The sequence below is a fragment of the Hordeum vulgare genome, chromosome 2H (assembly GCF_904849725.1).
Source record: "Hordeum vulgare subsp. vulgare chromosome 2H, MorexV3_pseudomolecules_assembly, whole genome shotgun sequence".
Classification (NCBI taxonomy): domain Eukaryota; kingdom Viridiplantae; phylum Streptophyta; class Magnoliopsida; order Poales; family Poaceae; genus Hordeum; species Hordeum vulgare.
This window is the reverse complement of record NC_058519.1, coordinates 31,727,207-31,746,307: the sequence shown is the minus strand read 5'-3', so window position 1 is coordinate 31,746,307 and position 19,101 is coordinate 31,727,207.

The window sequence follows — 19,101 nt, the reverse complement described above, 5'->3', positions numbered from 1 at the left end:
GCATCAACCTTGGAACCATTTCCTACGTGCATCGTCACTTCATCTTTCGCCAGCCTTCGTCTATTCCGCAGTTCCTGTTTCGAGTTGCAAATATGAGCAACAGAACCGGTATCGAATACCCAGGCACTACTACGAGAGCCGGTTAAGTACACATCAATAACATGTATATCAAATATACCTGATTTTTCTTTGGCCGCCTTCTTATCTGCCAGATACTTGGGGCAATTGCGCTTCGAGTGACCCATACCCTTGCAATAGTAACACTCTGTTTCAGGCTTAGGTCCAGCTTTGGGTTTCTTTGTCGGATTGGCAACAGGCTTGCCGCTCTTCTTTGAATTACCCATCTTGCCTTTGCCGTTTCTCTTGAAACTAGTGGTCTTATTCACCATCAACACTTGATGCTCTTTACGGAGTTCTGACTCTGCGACTTTCAGCATCGCAAACAACTCGCCGGGAGACTTGTTCATCCCTTGCATGTTGTAGTTCAACACAAAGACTTTATAGCTTGGCGGCAGTGATTGAAGGATTCTGTCAGTGATAGCCTCTTGCGGGAGTTCAATCCCCAGCTCAGCTAGACGGTTTGAGTACCCAGACATTTTGAGCACATGTTCACTGACAGACGAGTTCTCCTCCATCTTGCAAGCATAGAATTTATCGGAGGTCTCATACCTCTCGATCCGGGCGTTCTTCTGAAAGATAAACTTCAACTCCTGGAACATCTCAAATGCTCCATGACGCTCAAAGCGACGTTGAAGTCCCGGTTCTAAGCCATACAAGACTGTACATTGAACTACTAAGTAGTCCTCCTTACGTGCTAACCAAGCGTTCTTAACATCCTGATCAGCCGTAGCGGGTGGTTCATCTCCTAGCGCAGCGTTAAGGACATAATCCTTCTTCCCAGCTTGTAAGATTAGATTAAGATTACGAGCCCAGTCTACAAAGTTTCTTCCATCATCTTTCAACTTAGCTTTCTCTAGGAACGTATTAAAATTCAGGGTGACTGTCGCGTGAGCCATGATCTACAACACAAATATATTCAAAGTGGACTTAGGCTATGTTCAAGATAATTAGAGTTTAACTTAATCAAATTATTCGCTAAACTCCCACTCAAAAAGTACATCTCTCTAGTCATTTCAGTGGTTCATGATCCACTTACACTAGCTCAAGTCCGATCATCACGTGAGTTGAGCATAGTTTCAGTGGTAAGCATCCCTATGCTAATCATATCATCTATATGATTCATGATCGACCTTTCGGTCTCATGTGTTCCGAGGCCATGTCTGCGCATGCTAGGCTCGTCAAGCTTAACCCGAGTGTTCCGCGTGCGCAACTGTTTTGCACCCGTTGTATGTGAACGTTGAGTCTATCACACCCGATCATCACGTGGTGTCTCGAAACGACGAACTGTAGCAACGGTGCACAGTCGGGGAGAACACAATTTCGTCTTGAAATTTTAGTGAGAGATCACCTCATAATGCTACCGTCGTTCTAAGCAAAATAAGGTGCATAAAAGGATTAACATCACATGCAATTCATAAGTGACATGATATGGCCATCATCACGTGCTCCTTGATCTCCATCACCAAAGCACCGGCACGATCTTCTTGTCACCGGCGCCACACCATGATCTCCATCAACGTGTCGCCATCGGGGTTGTCGTTCTACTCATGCTATTACTACTAAAGCTACATCCTAGCAAAATAGTAAACGCATCTGCAAGCACAAACGTTAGTATAAAGACAACCCTATGGCTCCTGCCGGTTGCCGTAGCATCGACGTGCAAGTCGATATTATCTATTACAACATGATCATCTCATACATACAATATATCACATCACATCGTTGGCCATATCACATCACAAGCATACCCTGCAAAAATAAGTTAGACGTCCTCTAATTTTGTTGTTGCATGTTTTACATGGTGACCATGGGTATCTAGTAGGATCGCATCTTACTTACGCAAACACCACAACGGAGATATATGAGTTGCTATTTAACCTCATCCAAGGACCTCCTTGGTCAAATCCGATTCAACTAAAGTTGGAGAAACTGACACCCACCAGTCATCTTTGAGCAACGGAGTTACTCGTAGCGATGAAACCAGTCTCTCGTAAGCGTACGAGTAATGTCGGTCCGAGCCGCTTCGATCCAACAATACCGCGGAATCAAGAAAAGACTAAGGAGGGCAGCAAAACGCACATCACCGCCCACAAAAACTTTTGTGTTCTACTCGAGAAGACATCTACGCATGAACCTAGCTCATGATGCCACTGTTGGGGAACGTCGCATGGGAAACAAAAATTTTCCTACGCGCACGAAGACCTATCATGGTGATGTCCATCTACGAGAGGGGATGTGTGATCTACGTACCCTTGTAGACCGTACAGCAGAAGCGTTAGTGAACGCGATTGATCTAGTGGAACGTCCTCACGTCCCTCGATCCGCCCCGCGAACCGTCCCGCGATCAGTCCCACGATCTAGTGCCAAACGGACGGCACCTCCGCGTTCAACACACGTACAGCTCGACGATGATCTCGGCCTTCTTGATCCAGCAAGAGAGACAGAGAGGTAGAAGAGTTCTTTGGCAGCGTGACGGCACTCCGGAGGTTGGTGATGAACTTGTCTCAGCAGGGCTCCGCCAGAGCTCCGCAGAAACGCGATCTAGAGGAAAAACCATGGAGATATGTGGTCGGGCTGCTGTGGCAAAGTTGTGTCAAATCAGCCCTAAAACCTCCGTATATATAGGTGGGAGAGGGGGAGCCTTGCCTTGGGGCTCAAGGAGCCCCAAGGGGGTCGGCCGAGCTAAGGGGGGAGGTCTCCCCCCCAAACCGAGTCCTACTTGGTTTGGTGGGTGGAGTCCTTCTTTCCTTTCCCACCTCCTCCTTTTTTTCTTCTTTTCTCTTTGATTTTCTTCCTATGACGCATAGGGCCTTCTTGGGCTGTCCCACCAGCCCACTAAGGGCTGGTGTGCCACCCCCAAGGCCTATGGGCTTCCCCGGGGTGGGTTGCCCCCCCGGTGAACTCCCGGAACCCATTCGTCATTGCCGGTACATTCCCGGTAACTCCGAAAACCTTCCGGTAATCAAATGAGGTCATCCTATATATCAATCTTCGTTTCCGGACCATTCCGGAAACCCTCGTGACGTCCGTGATCTCATCCGGGACTCCGAACAACATTCAGTAACCAACCATATAACTCAAATACGCATAAAACAACGTCGAACCTTAAGTGTGCAGACCCTGTGGGTTCGAGAACTATGTAGACATGACCCGAGAGACTCCTCGGTCAATATCCAATAGCGGGACCTGGATGCCCATATTGGATCCTACATATTCTACGAAGATCTTATCGTTTGAACCTCAGTGCCAAGGATTCATATAATCTCGTATGCCATTCCCTTTGTCCTTCGGTATGTTACTTGCCCGAGATTCGATCATCAGTATCCGCATACCTATTTCAATCTCGTTTACCGACAAGTCTCTTTACTCGTTCCGTAATACAAGATCCCACAACTTACACTAAGTTACATTGCTTGCAAGGCTTGTGTGTGATGTTGTATTACCGAGTGGGCCCCGAGATACCTCTCCGTCACACGGAGTGACAAATCCCAGTCTTGATCCATACTAACTCAATGAACACCTTCGGAGATACCTGTAGAGCATCTTTATAGTCACCCAGTTACGTTGCGACGTTTGATACACACAAAGTATTCCTCCGGTGTTAGTGAGTTATATGATCTCATGGTCATAGGAACAAATACTTGACACGTAGAAAAACAGTAGCAACAAAATGACACGATCAACATGCTACGTCTATTAGTTTGGGTCTAGTCCATCAGGTGATTCTCCTAATGACGTGATCCAGTTATCAAGCAACAACACCTTGTTCATAATCAGAAGACACTCACTATCTTTGATCAACTGGCTAGCCAACTAGAGGCTTGCTAGGGATAGTGTTTTGTCTATGTATCCACACATGTAAATGAGTCTTCATTCAATACAATTATAGCATGGATAATAAACGATTATCTTGATACAGGAATTATAATAATAACTATATTTATTATTGCCTCTAGGGCATAATTCCAACATCCTAAGCATAGCACTAGATCGTATTGTTCGTATGCTAAAGCTTTTCTAATGTCAAGTGTCTTTTCCTTCGACCGTGAGATTGTGCAACTCCCGGATACCGTAGGAGTGCTTTGGGTGTATCAAACGTCACAACGTAACTGGGTGACTATAAAGGTGCACTATGGGTACCTCCAAAAGTGTCTGTTGGGTTGGTACGAATCGAGATCGGGATTTGTCACTCCGTGTGACGGAGAGGTATCTCTGGGCCCACTCGGTAGAACATCATCATGAGCTCAATGTGACTAAGGAGTTAGTCACACGATGGCGTGCTACGGAACGAGTAAAGAGACTTACCGGTAACGCGATTGAACAAGGTATAGGTATAGCGACGATCGAATCTTGGGCAAGTTCTATACTGACACACAAAGGGAATTGTATACGGGATTGATTGAATCCTTGACATCGTGGTTCATCCGATGAGATCATCATGGAGCAAGTGGGAGCCACCATGGGTATCCAGACCCCGCTGATGGTTATTGGCTGGAGAGGTGTCTCGGTCATGTCTGCCTGTCTCCCGAACCCGTAGGGTCTACACACTTAAGGTTAGATGACTCTAGGGTTATAGGGAATTGTTATACGAGGTTATCGAAAGTTGTTCAGAGTCCCGGATGAGATCCCGGATGTCACGAGGAGCTCCGGAATGGTCCGGAGGTAAAGATTGATATATAGGACGGATGGTTTCGGACACCGGAAGTGTTTCGGGCGTCACCGGTAACGTACCGGGACCACCGGAGGTGGCCCCGAGGGTCCACCGGAAGGGGGCAACGACCCCGGGAGGCTAGATGGGCCAATTGGGGGGAGGGAACCAGCCCCTAGGTGGGCTGGTGCGCCCCCCCCCCCCACTCAGCCCATGGCGCAGGAAGAGGGGAGAGGGGGGGGGGGAACCCTAGCGCAGCTGGGCCTAAGGCCCACTAGAGGGGTGCGCCACCCCTCCTCCCTGCCCTGGCCGCCGCACCTCCCATCTGGGAGGGGGGGCTGCCGCACCACCTAGGGTCGGAACCCTAGGGGTGGCACCCCCCTCCCCTCCTCCTATATATAGTGGGCACTTTTGGCCATTGGGGAACAGACTTTTCCATCTCCCTCGGCGCAACCCTGCCCTTCTTTCTCCTCCTTTGTGCCGGTGCTTGGTGAAGCCCTGCCGGGAGACCTCGTCTCTCCATCGATACCACACCGTCGTGCTGCTGGAGTTCTTCCCCAACCTCTCCCTCCTCCTTGCTGGATCAAGGTGCGGGAGACGTCACAGGGCTGCACGTGTGTGGAACGCGGAGGTGCCGTAGTTCGGCACTAGATCAGAATCACACTGCGATTTGAATCGCCGCGAGTATGACTCCATCAACCGCGTTCTAGTAACGCTTCCGCTCAGCGATCTTCAAAGGTATGAAGATGCACTCACCCCTCTCTCATTGCTGGTCTCTCCATAGGAAGATCTGAATATGCGTAGGAATTTTTTTGAATTTATGCTACGTTACCCAACAGTGGCATCCGAGCCACGTTTTCTATGCGTAGATTCTATGCACGAGTAGAACACAAAAGGTTGTGGGCGATGATTTGTCAATTGCTTGCCGCTACTAGTCTTATTATTTTCCGGCAGTATTGTGGGATGAAGCGGCCCGGACCGACTTTACACGTATGCTTACGTGGGACTGGTTCCACCGACAGACATGCACACCATGCATAAAGGTGGCTAGTGGGTGTCTGTCTCTCCTACTCTAGTCGGATTGGATTTGATGAAAAGGGTCCTTATGAAGGGTAAATAGCTTTGGCATATCATCGTTTTGGCTGTCACGTAGGTAAGAAAACGTTCTTGCTAGAACCCCAAATCAGCCACGTAAAACTTGCAACAACAATTAGAGGACATCTAACTTGTTTTTGTAGGGTTTGACATGTGATGTGATATGGCCAAAGTTGTGATGTTGCATGTGTGATGTATGAGATGATCATGTTATTGTAATAGGTTTCACGACTTGCATGTCGATGAGTATGACAACCGGCAGGAGCCATAGGAGTTGTCTTAATTTATTGTATGAGATGCAACGCCATGTGCTTACTACTTTTACTTCATTGCTAACGGTTAGCTATAGTAGTAGTTGGCATGACGACTTCACGGAGACACGATGATGGAGATCATGGTGTCACGCCGGTGACGATGATGATCATGCGATGCCTGAAGATGGAGATCGAAAGAGCAAAGATGATAATGGCCATATCATGTCACTATATGATTGCATTGTGATGTTTATCATGTTTTTCATCTTATTGCTTAGAACGACGGTAGCATAATAAGATGATCCCTCTTAAAATTTCGAGAACGTATTTCCCTAAGTGTGCACCGTTGCGAAGGATCGTTGTCTTGAAGCACCACGTAATGATCGGGTGTGATAGACTCTAACGTTCGCATACAACGTGTGTAAGCCAGATTTACACACGCGAAACACCTAGGTTGACTCGACGAGCTTAGCATGTACAGACATGACCTCGAATACAAGATACCGAAAGGTCGAACATGAGTCGTATGGTTGAATACGATCAACATGAAGTTGCTCACCATGGTGACTAGTCTGTCTCACGTGATGATCGGACACGGGTTAGTCAACATGGATCATGTATCACTTAGATGACTAGAGGGATGTCGATTTAAGTGGGAGTTCATACTTAATTTGATTAAATGAACTTAATTGTCATGAACTTAGTCTAAAAGGTGTCTTTATAAATATTGTAGATGGCCAACGTCAACCTCAATTTCAACGCATTCCTAGAGAAAAACAAGCTGAAAGATGATGCTAGCAACTATGCGGACTGGGTTCGCAACTTGAAGCTCATCCTTGAAGCAGCTAAAAACGTTTATGTCCTTGATGCGCCGCTAGGTGACCCTCCCGCTCCCGCAGCAACCCAGGACATTCTGAACGTTTGGCAAACGCGGAGTGATGACTACTCTGTGGTTAGGTGTGGCATGTTATACAGTTTAGAAAAGGGGCTCCAAAGGCGTTTTGAGCAACACGGTGCATATGAGATGTTCCAAGAGCTAGTTTTTCAAGTTCATGCCCGTGTCGAGAGATATGAAGTCTCCGACAAGTTCTTTAGCTGTAAGATGGAGGAGAACAGTTCTCTCAGTGAGCACATACTCAAAATGTCTGGGTTACACGGTAGTCTGAGTTCACTTGGAGTCGAACTTCCGGATGATGCTATAATTGACAGAATCCTCCAGTCTCTCCCACAAAGCTACAAAGGCTTTGTGCTTAACTACAACATGCAAGGGATGGAGAAGACCATTCCCGAGTTGTACTCGATGCTCAAGTCTGCAGAAGTAGAAATCAAGAAAGAGCATCAAGTGTTGATGGTCAACAAGACCATTAGTTTCAAGAAGGGCAAGGGTAAGAAGAACTTCAAGAAAGACGGCAAAACCGTTGCCGCGCCCGGTAAGCCAGATGCCGGGAAGAAGAAAAAGAATGGGCCCAAGCCTGAACTGAGTGCTTCTATTGCAAGGGAAAGGGTCACTGGAAGCGGAACTGCCCCAAATACTTAGCGGACAAGAACGCCGGCAACGTTAAAGGTATATGTGATATACATGTTATTGATGTGTACCTTACCAGCGCTCATAGTAGCTCCTGGGTATATGATACCGGTGTTGTTGCTCACATTTGCAACTCAAAGCAGGAACTGCGGAATAAGCGGAGACTGGCAAAGGACGAGGTGACGATGCGCATCGGGAATGGCTCCAAGGTCGATGTGATCGCCGTCGGCACGCTACCTCTACATCTACCGTCGGGATTAGTTTTAAAACCTTAATAATTGTTATTTAGTACCATCTTTAAGTATGAACATTGTATCAGGGTCTTGCTTAATGCGAGACGGCTACTCATTTAAGTCAGAGAATAATGGTTGTTCTATTTATATGAGTGATATGTTTTATGGTCATGCTCCGCTGGTGAATGGTTTATTCTTGATGAATCTCGATCGTGATGTTATGCATATTCATAGTGTGAGTACCAAAAGATGTAAAGTTGATAATGATAGTCCCACATACTTGTGGCACTGCCGCCTTGGTCATATCGGCGTTAAGCGCATGAAGAAGCTCCATACTGATGGACTATTAGAGTCTCTTGATTTTGAATCATTTGACACATGTCAACCGTGCCTCATGGGCAAGATGACTAAGACTCCATTCTCAGGAATAATGGAGAAAGCAACCGACTTATTGGAAATAATACATACTGATGTGTGTGGTCCAATGAACGTTGAAGCTCGCGGTGGCTATCGTTATTTTCTCACTCTCACCGATGATTTAAGTAGGTATGGGTATATCTACTTGATGAAGCACAAATCTGAGACATTTGAAAAGTTCAAGGAATTTCAGAGTGAGGTCGAGAATCAACGTGACAGAAAAATTAAGTGTCTACGATCTGATCGTGGAGGAGAATATTTGAGTCACGAGTTTGGCACACACCTAAGGAAGTGTGGAATCGTTTCACAACTGACGCCGCCTGGCACACCGCAACGCAACGGAGTGTCTGAACGTCGTAATCGCACTTTATTAGATATGGTACGATCTATGATGTCTCTTACCGACTTACCACTATCATTTTGGGGATACGCATTAGAAACTGCATCATTCACTTTAAATAGGGCACCGTCTAAATCCGTTGAGACGACACCGTATGAACTATGGTTTGGCAAGAAACCTAAGTTGTCGTTTCTTAAAGTTTGGGGCTGCGATGCTTATGTGAAGAAACTTCAACCAGAAAAGCTCGAACCCAAGGCGGAGAAATGCGTATTCATAGGATACCCTAAGGAAACTATTGGGTATACCTTCTATCTTAGATCCGAAGGTAAAACCTTTGTTGCCAAGAACGGATCCTTTCTAGAGAAAGAGTTTCTCTCGAAAGAAGTAAGTGGAAGGAAGGTAGAACTTGATGAGGTAATTACACCCCCTCTCGAACAGGATAGTAGCGCAGCGCGGGAAGTTGTTCCTGTGGCGCGTGCACCAACTGAAGAGGAATTTAATGATAATGATCATGAAGCTTCGGATCAAGTTTCAACTGAACCGCGAAGGTCCACGAGGGCACGCTCCGCACCAGAGTGGTACGACAACCCTGTGATGGAAATCATGTTGTTAGACAACGGTGAACCTTCGAACTATGAAGAAGCGATGGCGGGCCCGGATTCCAACAAATGGCTTGAAGCTATGAAATCCGAGATAGGATCCATGTATGAGAACAAAGTATGGATTTTGGTGGAGTTGCTCGATGACCGGCGAGCCATAGAAAATAAATGGATCTTCAAGAAGAAGACTGATGCAAACGGTAATGTAACCGTTTATAAAGCTCGACTTGTCGCAAAGGGTTTTCATAAAATTCAAGGAGTTGACTACGAAGATACTTTCTCTCCCGTAGCGAAGCTGAAATCAGTCCGAATCATGTTAGCAATTGCCGCCTTTTATTATTATGAAATTTGGCAAATGGACGTCAAAACAGCGTTCCTTAACGGGAACCTTAAGGAAGAGTTGTATATGATGCAACCAGAAGGTTTTGTCGACCCTAAGGGTGCTAACAAAGTGTGCAAGCTCCAGCGCTCCATCTATGGGCTGGTGCAAGCATCTCGGAGTTGGAACATTCGCTTTAATGAGGTGATTAAAGCGTTTGGGTTCATGAAGGTTTACGGAGAAGCCTGTCTGTACAAGAAAGTGAGTGGGAGCTCTGTAGCTTTCCTCATACTGTATGTGGATGACATATTATTGATGGGGAACAATACAGAAATGTTGGAGAGCATAAAGGCCTATTTGAACAAGAGTTTTTCAATGAAGGACCTTGGAGAAGCTGCATACATATTAGGATTCAAGATCTATAGAGATAGATTGAGACGCCTCATAGGTCTTTCGCAAAGTACATACCTTGACAAGATATTGAAGAAGTTCAATATTGAAAACTCAAAGAAAGGGTTCTTGCCAGTTCTGCAAGGTATGAGATTGAGTAAGACTCAGTCGCCGACCACGGCAGCAGATAGAGAGAAGATGAGTTATGTCCCCTACGCTTCAGCCGTAGGCTCTCTTATGTATGCCATGCTGTGTACCAGACCTAATATAAACCTTGCCATAAGTTTGGTAGGGAGGTACCAAAGTGATCCCGGTATGGAACACAGGACAACGGTCAAGAATATCCTTAAGTACCTGAAAAGGACTAAGGAAATGTTTCTCGTTTATGGAGGTGACGAAGAGCTCGTCGTAAAGGGTTACGTCGACGCTAGCTTCGACACAGATCCGGATGACTCTAAGTCACAGACCGGATACGCATATGTTTTGAATGGTGGGGCAGTGAGCTGGTGCAGCAGCAAGCAAGAAGTCGTGGCAGCGTCTACATGTGAAGCGGAGTACATAGCTGCTTCAGAAGCGGCTCATGAAGGAATTTGGATGAAGGAGCTCATCACCGACCTTGGACTAGTTCCAAGCGTGTCGGGTCCAATGACACTCTTCTGTGATAACACTGGGGCCATTGCCATTGCCAAGGAGCCCAGGTTTCACCGGAAGACCAAGCACATCAAACGCCGCTACAACTCCATCCAGAACCATGTCCAGAGTGGAGTAATAGATATTTGTAAAGTACACACGGATCTGAATATTGCAGACCCGTTGACTAAACCTCTTCCACGAGCAAAAATGATCAACACCATAATGCTATGGGTGTTCGATACATCACAGTGTAACTAGATTATTGACTCTAGTGCAAGTGGGAGACTGTTGGAAATATGCCCTAGAGGCAATAATAAAATGGTTATTATCATATTTCCTTGTTCATGATAATCGTCTATTGTTCATGCTATAATTGTATTAACAGGAAACAGTAATACATGTCTGAATAAATAGATCACAATGTGTCCCTAGCAAGCCTCTAGTTGGCTAGCTCGTTAGTCAATAGATGATCATGGTTTCCTGATCATGGGCATTTGATGTCATTGATAACGGGATCACATCATTGGGAGAATGATGTGATGGACAAGACCCAATCCTAAGCATAGCACTAGATTGTATTGCTCGTATGCTAAAGCTTTTCTAATGTCAAGTGTCTTTTCCTTCGACCGTGAGATTGCGCAACTCCCGGATACCGTAGGAGTGCTTTGGGTGTATCAAATGTCACAACGTAACTGGGTGATTATAAAGGTGCACTACGGGTACCTCCGAAAGTGTCTGTTGGGTTGGTACGAATCGAGATCGGGATTTGTCACTCCGTGTGACGGGGAGGTATCTCTGGGCCCACTCGGTAGAACATCATCATGAGCTCAATGTGACTAAGGAGTTAGTCACACGATGACGTGCTACGGAACGAGTAAAGAGACTTACCAGTAACGATATTGAACAAGGTATAGGTATACCGACGATCGAATCTCGGGCAAGTTCTATACCGACAGACAAAGGGAATTGTACACGGGATTGATTGAATCCTTGACATCGTGGTTCATCCGATGAGATCATCGTGGAGAAAGTGGGAGCCACCATGAGTATCCAGACCCCGCTGATGGTTATTGGCCAGAGAGGTGTCTCGGTCATGTCTGCCCGTCTCCCGAACCCGTAGGGTCTACACACTTAAGGTTCGATGACGCTAGGGTTATAGGGAAATGTTATACGAGGTTATCGAAAGTTGTTCGGAATCCCGGATGAGATCCCGGACGTCACGAGGAGCTCCGGAATGGTCCGGAGGTAAAGATTGATATATAGGATGGATGGTTTCGGACACCGGAAGTGTCTCAGGCGTCACCTGTAACGTACCGGGACCACCGGAGGTGGCCCCGAGGGTCAACCGGAAGGGGGCAACGACCCCGGGAGGCTAGATGGGCCAAGTGGGGGAGGGAACCAGCCCCTAGGTGGGCTGGTGCGCCCCCCCCCACTCAGCCCATGGCGCAGGAAGAGGGGAGAGGGGGGAACCCTAGCGCGGGTGGGCCTAAGGCCCACCAGAGGGGTGCGCCACCCCTCCTCCCTGCCCTGGCCGCCGCACCTCCCATCTGGGGGGGCTGCCTCACCACCTAGGGTGGGAACCCTAGGGGTGGCACCCCCCTCCCCTCCTCCTATATATAGTGGGCACTTTTGGCCATTGGGGAATAGACTTTTCCCTCTCCCTCGGCGCAGCCCTGCCCTTCTTTCTCCTCCTCTCTGCCGGTGCTTGGCGAAGCCCTGCCGGGAGACCTCGTCTCTCCGTCGACACCACGTCGTCTTGCTGCTGGAGTTCTTCCCCAACCTCTCCCTCCTCCTTGCTGGATCAAGGTGCGGGAGACGTCACCGGGCTGCACGTGTGTTGAACGCGGAGGTGCCGTAGTTCGGCACTAGATCTGAATCGCCGCGAGTATGACTCCATCAACCGCGTTCTAGTAACGCTTCCGCTCAGCGATCTTCAAAGGTATGAAGATGCACTCACCCCTCTCTCGTTGCTGGTCTCTCCATAGGAAGATCTGAATATGCGTAGGAATTTTTTTGAATTTATGCTACGTTACCCAACATCCCTCCCTCCCTCCCTCTCTCTCCCTCTCTCTCTCTCTCCCTCTCTCTCTCTCCCTCTCTCTCTCTCTCTCCTTCAATACAAAGTTCACCGTGATCCCCGCGGTGATCTATTCGATGTAATCTTCTTTGCGGTGTGTATGTTGGGATCTGATGAATTGTGGGATTATGAGCAGATTATTCATGAATAAATATTGAGTCTTTTCTCCATTCTTTATGCATGATTATTATATCTTCGTATTTCTCTCTGATCTATCGGTTTGGTTTGACCAACTAGATTGCTTTATCTTTAGTGGGAGTGGTTCAATCTTGCGGTTCTCAATCCTAGTGACAGAAGGGGGCCTGCCACGTATTTTTATTTTTTCCATTAAGGGTAAAACGATGGGATTTATTCATAATAGTTGATTTTACTTTGTCTACATCATGTCATCTTGCTCCAAGCATTACTCTATTTTATACTTAATACTCTAGATGCATGCTGGATAGCGGTCGATGAGTGGAGTAATAGTAGTTGATGTAGGCAAGAGTCGGTCTACTTTCTTATGGACGTGATGCCTATATACATGATCATTTCCGTGAATGAATATTTCATAACTATGTGCTTTTCTATCAATTGTGCAATAGTAACTTGTTTACCCACCGTATACTACCTTCGAGAGAGATGACACTAGAGAAAACTATGCCCCCCGGGTCTTCACAAAATATATTACTAAAATACTAAAAATTCCTTGTTGTCTTTCATTATTTGCATTTATTTTTTATATTTATATTATCTATCTATCACAATTTAATCCTTACAACCCTCTTTCCCGCGTTGGGTGCAAGTGTTTCTCTTTGTGTGTAGGTGGTGAAGAAGAGAATTTGCATGGTTCTCCTAATGGTTCGATAACCTTGGTTCTCACTTAGGGAAATACTTATCTCTAGTATGCTGCATCTCCTCTCCTCTCCGACGAAAAACCCAACGTAGTTTACAAGTAGTAGGAAGAATTTCTGACACCGTTGTCGGGGAGACATCATCAAACTCTTATCAGGTTTCTTCATCCAAATTATGTTTCACTTGTTCTACTTTTTATTTTCCTTTATCTCTGCTTGCCTAAAATTATCAAAAATACAAACATATTTATCTTTGCTAGTTTACTTGTTTGCTTGCTTCACTTGCTAGTTTACTTGCATCGTCACTATGTCTCAAGATAATAGCAAGTTGTGTGACTTCTCAAATCGTAATAACAATGATTTTATTAGTATTGCTATACCGACCATCACTACTGCAGAGTTTTATGATATTAAGGTTGCATTGCTAAATCTTGTTTTGAAAGAGCAATTTTCTGGAAGTCCTAATGAGGATCCGGCTTCACATCACAATACTTTTGTTGAATTATGTGATATGCAAAATAAGAAGGATATGGATAAGGATGTAGTAAAATTGAAATTATTCCCTTTTTCACTAAGAGACAAAGCTAAAGTTTGGTTTACATGTTTACCTCGTAATATTGTTGGAATGTGGGATAAGTGTAAAGATGCTTTCATTGCCAAGTATTTTCTTCCTGCAAAGATTATCTCTCTTCATAATCAAATTATGAATTTTCAACAACTTGTGCAAGAACATGTTGCACAAGCATTGGATAGAATTAAATTGATTATCACAAACTGCCCCACTCATAGCTTAAGTTTATGGCTGATTATATAAAATTTCTATGCGGGGCTAAACTTTGTGTCTAGAAATATTCTAGATTCTGCCGTAGGTAGTGCCTTTACGGAAGTGATATTGGGAGAATCTACAAACTTTTGTACAATATCATGGAAAATTATTGTCAATGGCACACCGAGCGAGCTCCAACTTGTAAGATGGTAAATTATGTTGAAGAAATTGCCACTTTGAGTGATAAGATGGATGCTCTTATGAATATGGTTGCTAATAAACATACTCATGTTGATCCCAATGATACGATATTATCTACTTTGATTGAGAAAAATAATGATGCTATTGATGTGAACTTTGTCTCTCGAAATAATTTCAACAACAACGCTTATAGAGGAAATCTCAATGCTAGACCGTACCTCGAGTACCTCCTCTAATAATCATGGTAATTCTTATGGAAGTTCTTCTTCTAATAATAATATGACACCCTCTCATCTTGATACCACCACTAAAGAGTTTATTAGTTCTCAAAAGATTTTCAATACTATGGTAGAAGAAAAACTACATAAAGTTGACAATATGGCTAGAAATATGGATAGGATTGCTCATGATGTGGAAACTCTTAAAAATAAAATTTGACACCTAAGCGTGATATTAATGAGTCCATTAAATCTATCCATGTCTCTATTAATGAAATTAACTAGAGGACCGCGAGGTTGAGAGCTAAGCGAGAATTCCTAGAAAAAGCTCTTCCATCAGATTTTTATCGTAATCATGATGAAGATCTTCAAATGTGTGGTGTTTCTTGTATTGAATATTTATTTAGTAACCTTAAAAATTGATGATAAATGGACTGTAGATGAGTCAACTTTATCTAGAAGGTGTCCCGTTTGTTCGGAGGGTGATGACCTTAATGATAAAAATGAAAAAGTGGGTTTGGAGAGGTCATAACTTTAGCTAGTGACATGCCCACTATTTTGTATTACAAGGACTTTAATTATGAGAGTTCCTCTTTAGTAGAATGTATTTCCTTTTACAATCAATAATTAGCTCAGCCAATGTCTATGAACAAAATAAAACTTTTACTAAGCATATTGTAGAAGCTATGATAAAAGCTCGTGAGGAGAAACTTGAACTAGAAGTTTCTATACATAGAAAATTGCATGATGAATGGGAACCTACTATTAAATTTAGGATTAAGGAGTATGAATGTAATTATTTGCCAAATCCCAAGCCACACGCATGTTCATGTAAAACCAATATTGACTATACGTCTTATCCGTGTGAACTAGTGTAATCGTCAGCCACCAAGGCCCGTCCTCCGACAGATCGCCTTCTTCCACTACGATGTCAACCAGGTCCTCTTCCTTGAGTTCCAACACTTCCATCATCTTTTCCATCTCGCTCGTACCCAAGCCCGAGGTCTCGGTTGAACATCCCATGATATATCTTGTCTGTGAAAATTTAATTCCGCAAACGGGATGGCACTAGTGGTCTCCTCGAGGCCGCAAGGGCGAGAGCACACGAGATACCGCCAAACTCGCAAGGAGGGGATGTCATGGGATCGGAATTATCCACGTCGTGCTAGCAGCATAGTCGGGAGAATGAAAGTCCTAACGAGTGGGGAAAATTTTCAACTGGTACAACCAGTAATATAGACGACTTGTCATTTTTTGTGGGGTAAAACCAAGTTTATTCAGCAAAGTCCACATAGTGTCGGATACAACTTTTGTCATGGGATACATCAAACCACACTTGGCGACCCGGACCTCTAGAAAGTGAAAACTTGGCTAAGCTATGTGCTTCATAATCAGCAGCATGATTCTCAAAAGAAAAGATACAATGAAATGCATACCCTAAGATTGATTTCAGTGATAATTGCTCCACATGAGCGCTCATGTTAATATCTGACACAACTTGCTGGCAGTCTGTGGCCACAACAAAATTTTGAATGCCCAAATCATCCACCATGGAAAGAGCCTCACGGAAAGATACCTCTTCTAGAGTGGGTGGGTCAACAACTCCTTCGACCATTAGTGTCGAACTGTCCATATAGTTTCCTCCCACGTCTCTACAGACGGCCATAGTTGAACCTCCTCTCCTGGTTAGAACTCCTATGTCCACTCATATCTTGCAAAATCCCATGGGTGGCCTTTTTGGCCTTAGCGGACCGAGGCGTGGCAAGGCAGCCTTCGGAGCCGAGCTTCTCTCCTTATTGCTAATGATGCTGAGGTCCACAATGAACCTGCCAATAAAACTATGAGTGGCTTGGGGACTCTGGAAGATGGATTCATGAATGGCCTTGCGTCGAGCATGCCATATAGACCAAAACGTCACTACCGTGAGGATGAACTATTTATGTGATAACATCTACATAAATGTAAACAACCATTGTTTTGCGTATGGTTCGGTATTCTCTATGATTTTATGTGTAATCTCCTGGTCCGTCAAAGCCCATACACTCCTGGACGCGGTGCACTCCAGCAATGAGTGATGCCATGAATCGTGAGCTTCACACAACCCGCATTGGTCGGAGTCAGCAATGTGACGGTGTGCTCTTATGTCATTTGTTGGCAATGAGTGTTTGAAAAGCCTCCACAAAAACATTCGGATTTTACCTGGAACTTCCGTCTTCCATAGTGATTTCCAAGCTCCTTCCTCTGCATTGAAACTAGATGGACCTATCGTCCCTTCTAGCCAAGCCTCCCTTCGTACCAGGCAACAAGCATCTTATATGCTGATTTTCCGCGTGCCCAAAGGAATTTCAAGTATGATTTGTGCATCTATAGGCATAAAAGTTGCTTGAATGAGCTGCCGGTTCCAAGAGGCCGTTGCACTGATAATAAGATTGGGCACTCTAGAAGGTGTGTTTTAAGCTACACATCCATATGTCCGGAACATCCCTTCTCTCGGTAACCAATTATGTGTCCAGATATTAGTGGATGCTCCTTTAGTTACTTGAAAGCACCATTCTTTGAAACCTCAATATGAGACGGCATCCCCAAGTACTTCTCATTAAGAGATTCATTGGGAACATTGAGTATAGTTTTAATCTCCTACCCGACCGAATCTGGCACCCCCCTATTGAAAGAAATTGATGATTTAATATGGTTAATACGCTGCGTGGTTGCTCTACACGGCTCACGTGTAGGGCTCACCTATATGGACCAGGTTTTGGGCCGGCCCAGTAGCTACGACTCGTATATCAACGTTGCGTTGCTTTTTTTCTTCCGTTTTTATCCACATTTTGTTTTCATTTTTAAACTATATTTATATTTCGAAAATCTAAATATATGTAGTGTTGAAAACACTTTATATTTTTTTTGAATTTAATCTTACATTTGAAATATGTTAGACGTGCATAGAAAAATGTTTTTATGTATACAGAAAATGTACAATGTGAATCGAATAAAATTGAAAATGTTAATCACGTGTATGCAAAATGTTAATCTTGCACACGGAAAATGTTTAAACATTGTAAAAGATGTTCGTGTAATTAAAAAAAATGTTTTCTACAGTAAAAAAACGTATGTTACATTTTTCAAAAATATTACAAGATTCAAAGATGTGTTTGGGACATTTTTTAGAAAATCTTTATAAAGTATTAATCTTGAAAAATGTTAATCTTGCATTTGAAACATTTTAAACATGTACATAAAAATGTCTCTGTCATATACGGCAAATATATAAATAAGGATGTAAAAAATGTTAATTATGTATACGGAAAATGTTAATAATATGTATGAACAACGTCGCACATATGTACGATTTTCTTAATCAAATGTATGAAAATTGTGACAAATTTAAAATGTCCCACATTTCAAAAAACTGTATGTGATATTTTATAAATGTTTAAGGAAATGTAAATAAATGTTCGTGTAATTCAATAAAAGTGTGTCATACAGCAAAAAATGTACGCCACATTTAAGAGAATCTAAAGAATTTTATGAAATGTGTTTGTAAAATTTTCAAAAATGTTTTTAGAATGTAATAAAAAAATTACATAGTGCAATTTTTTATCATTCAAAAATGTTTCAACATGTATTTAAGATATATTTAACAGCTATTTGAAAAAATTGAAAACATAAACTGTTAAACATGCATTTCAAAATTATTAAATGGTTACAAAAATGTTTTAAATATACGTGACAAATACAAACCATATATGTAATAAAAGTAGACATGTATGAAAAAATACCATGGAAAAACAACAACAAAAAACGAAGAAACAGAAAAACTCGAAGAAAACCCAAAAAGAAACAAAAAAGTACAAGTATAAATAAGAAAAAAAGTGGCAAGAACATAGAAAATCAAACCATAAAGGGAGAATAAAAGAAACCGAAGCCGGTGTAAAAAGAAAAAACCAAATAGAAAAAATGGATTGAAGAAAAGAGAAAAATGGAGCGAGCGGAGTTCGCTACGAGCCCCAACATTGCGAAAGTACGCACACAGTACCCGAGCTACAAAATGGTCCTGCCGACTACTGCCGCCCATAGGCGATTTCTATTAGTGGTCAGCTTTTTTGATGGCTTCAAAAATAAACCACCCCACCCAGTTTTGCCACAAGCCCTCTCCTGGGGCTTCTAAACTACTCCTTCCAATCCAACAAAAAGTGTCATGGCTTTAATTCAAATTAAACTAAAGCTGAACTAAAGCCACAACACCTTTTCTGGATCGGAGGGAGTATTTGCTAGTAGCTTCCACAAATTTTGAAAACGTCTTATTTTTGGGGAGGGGCAGCTTCTTTTTTTTTTAGGGGTGAAAACTGCTTTATTGATCACTATTACGAATTACAGGAATAATAGTAGTATCAAAGGGTTCGAGTAGGGGAAGGGCAGCTTATTTAATGCAC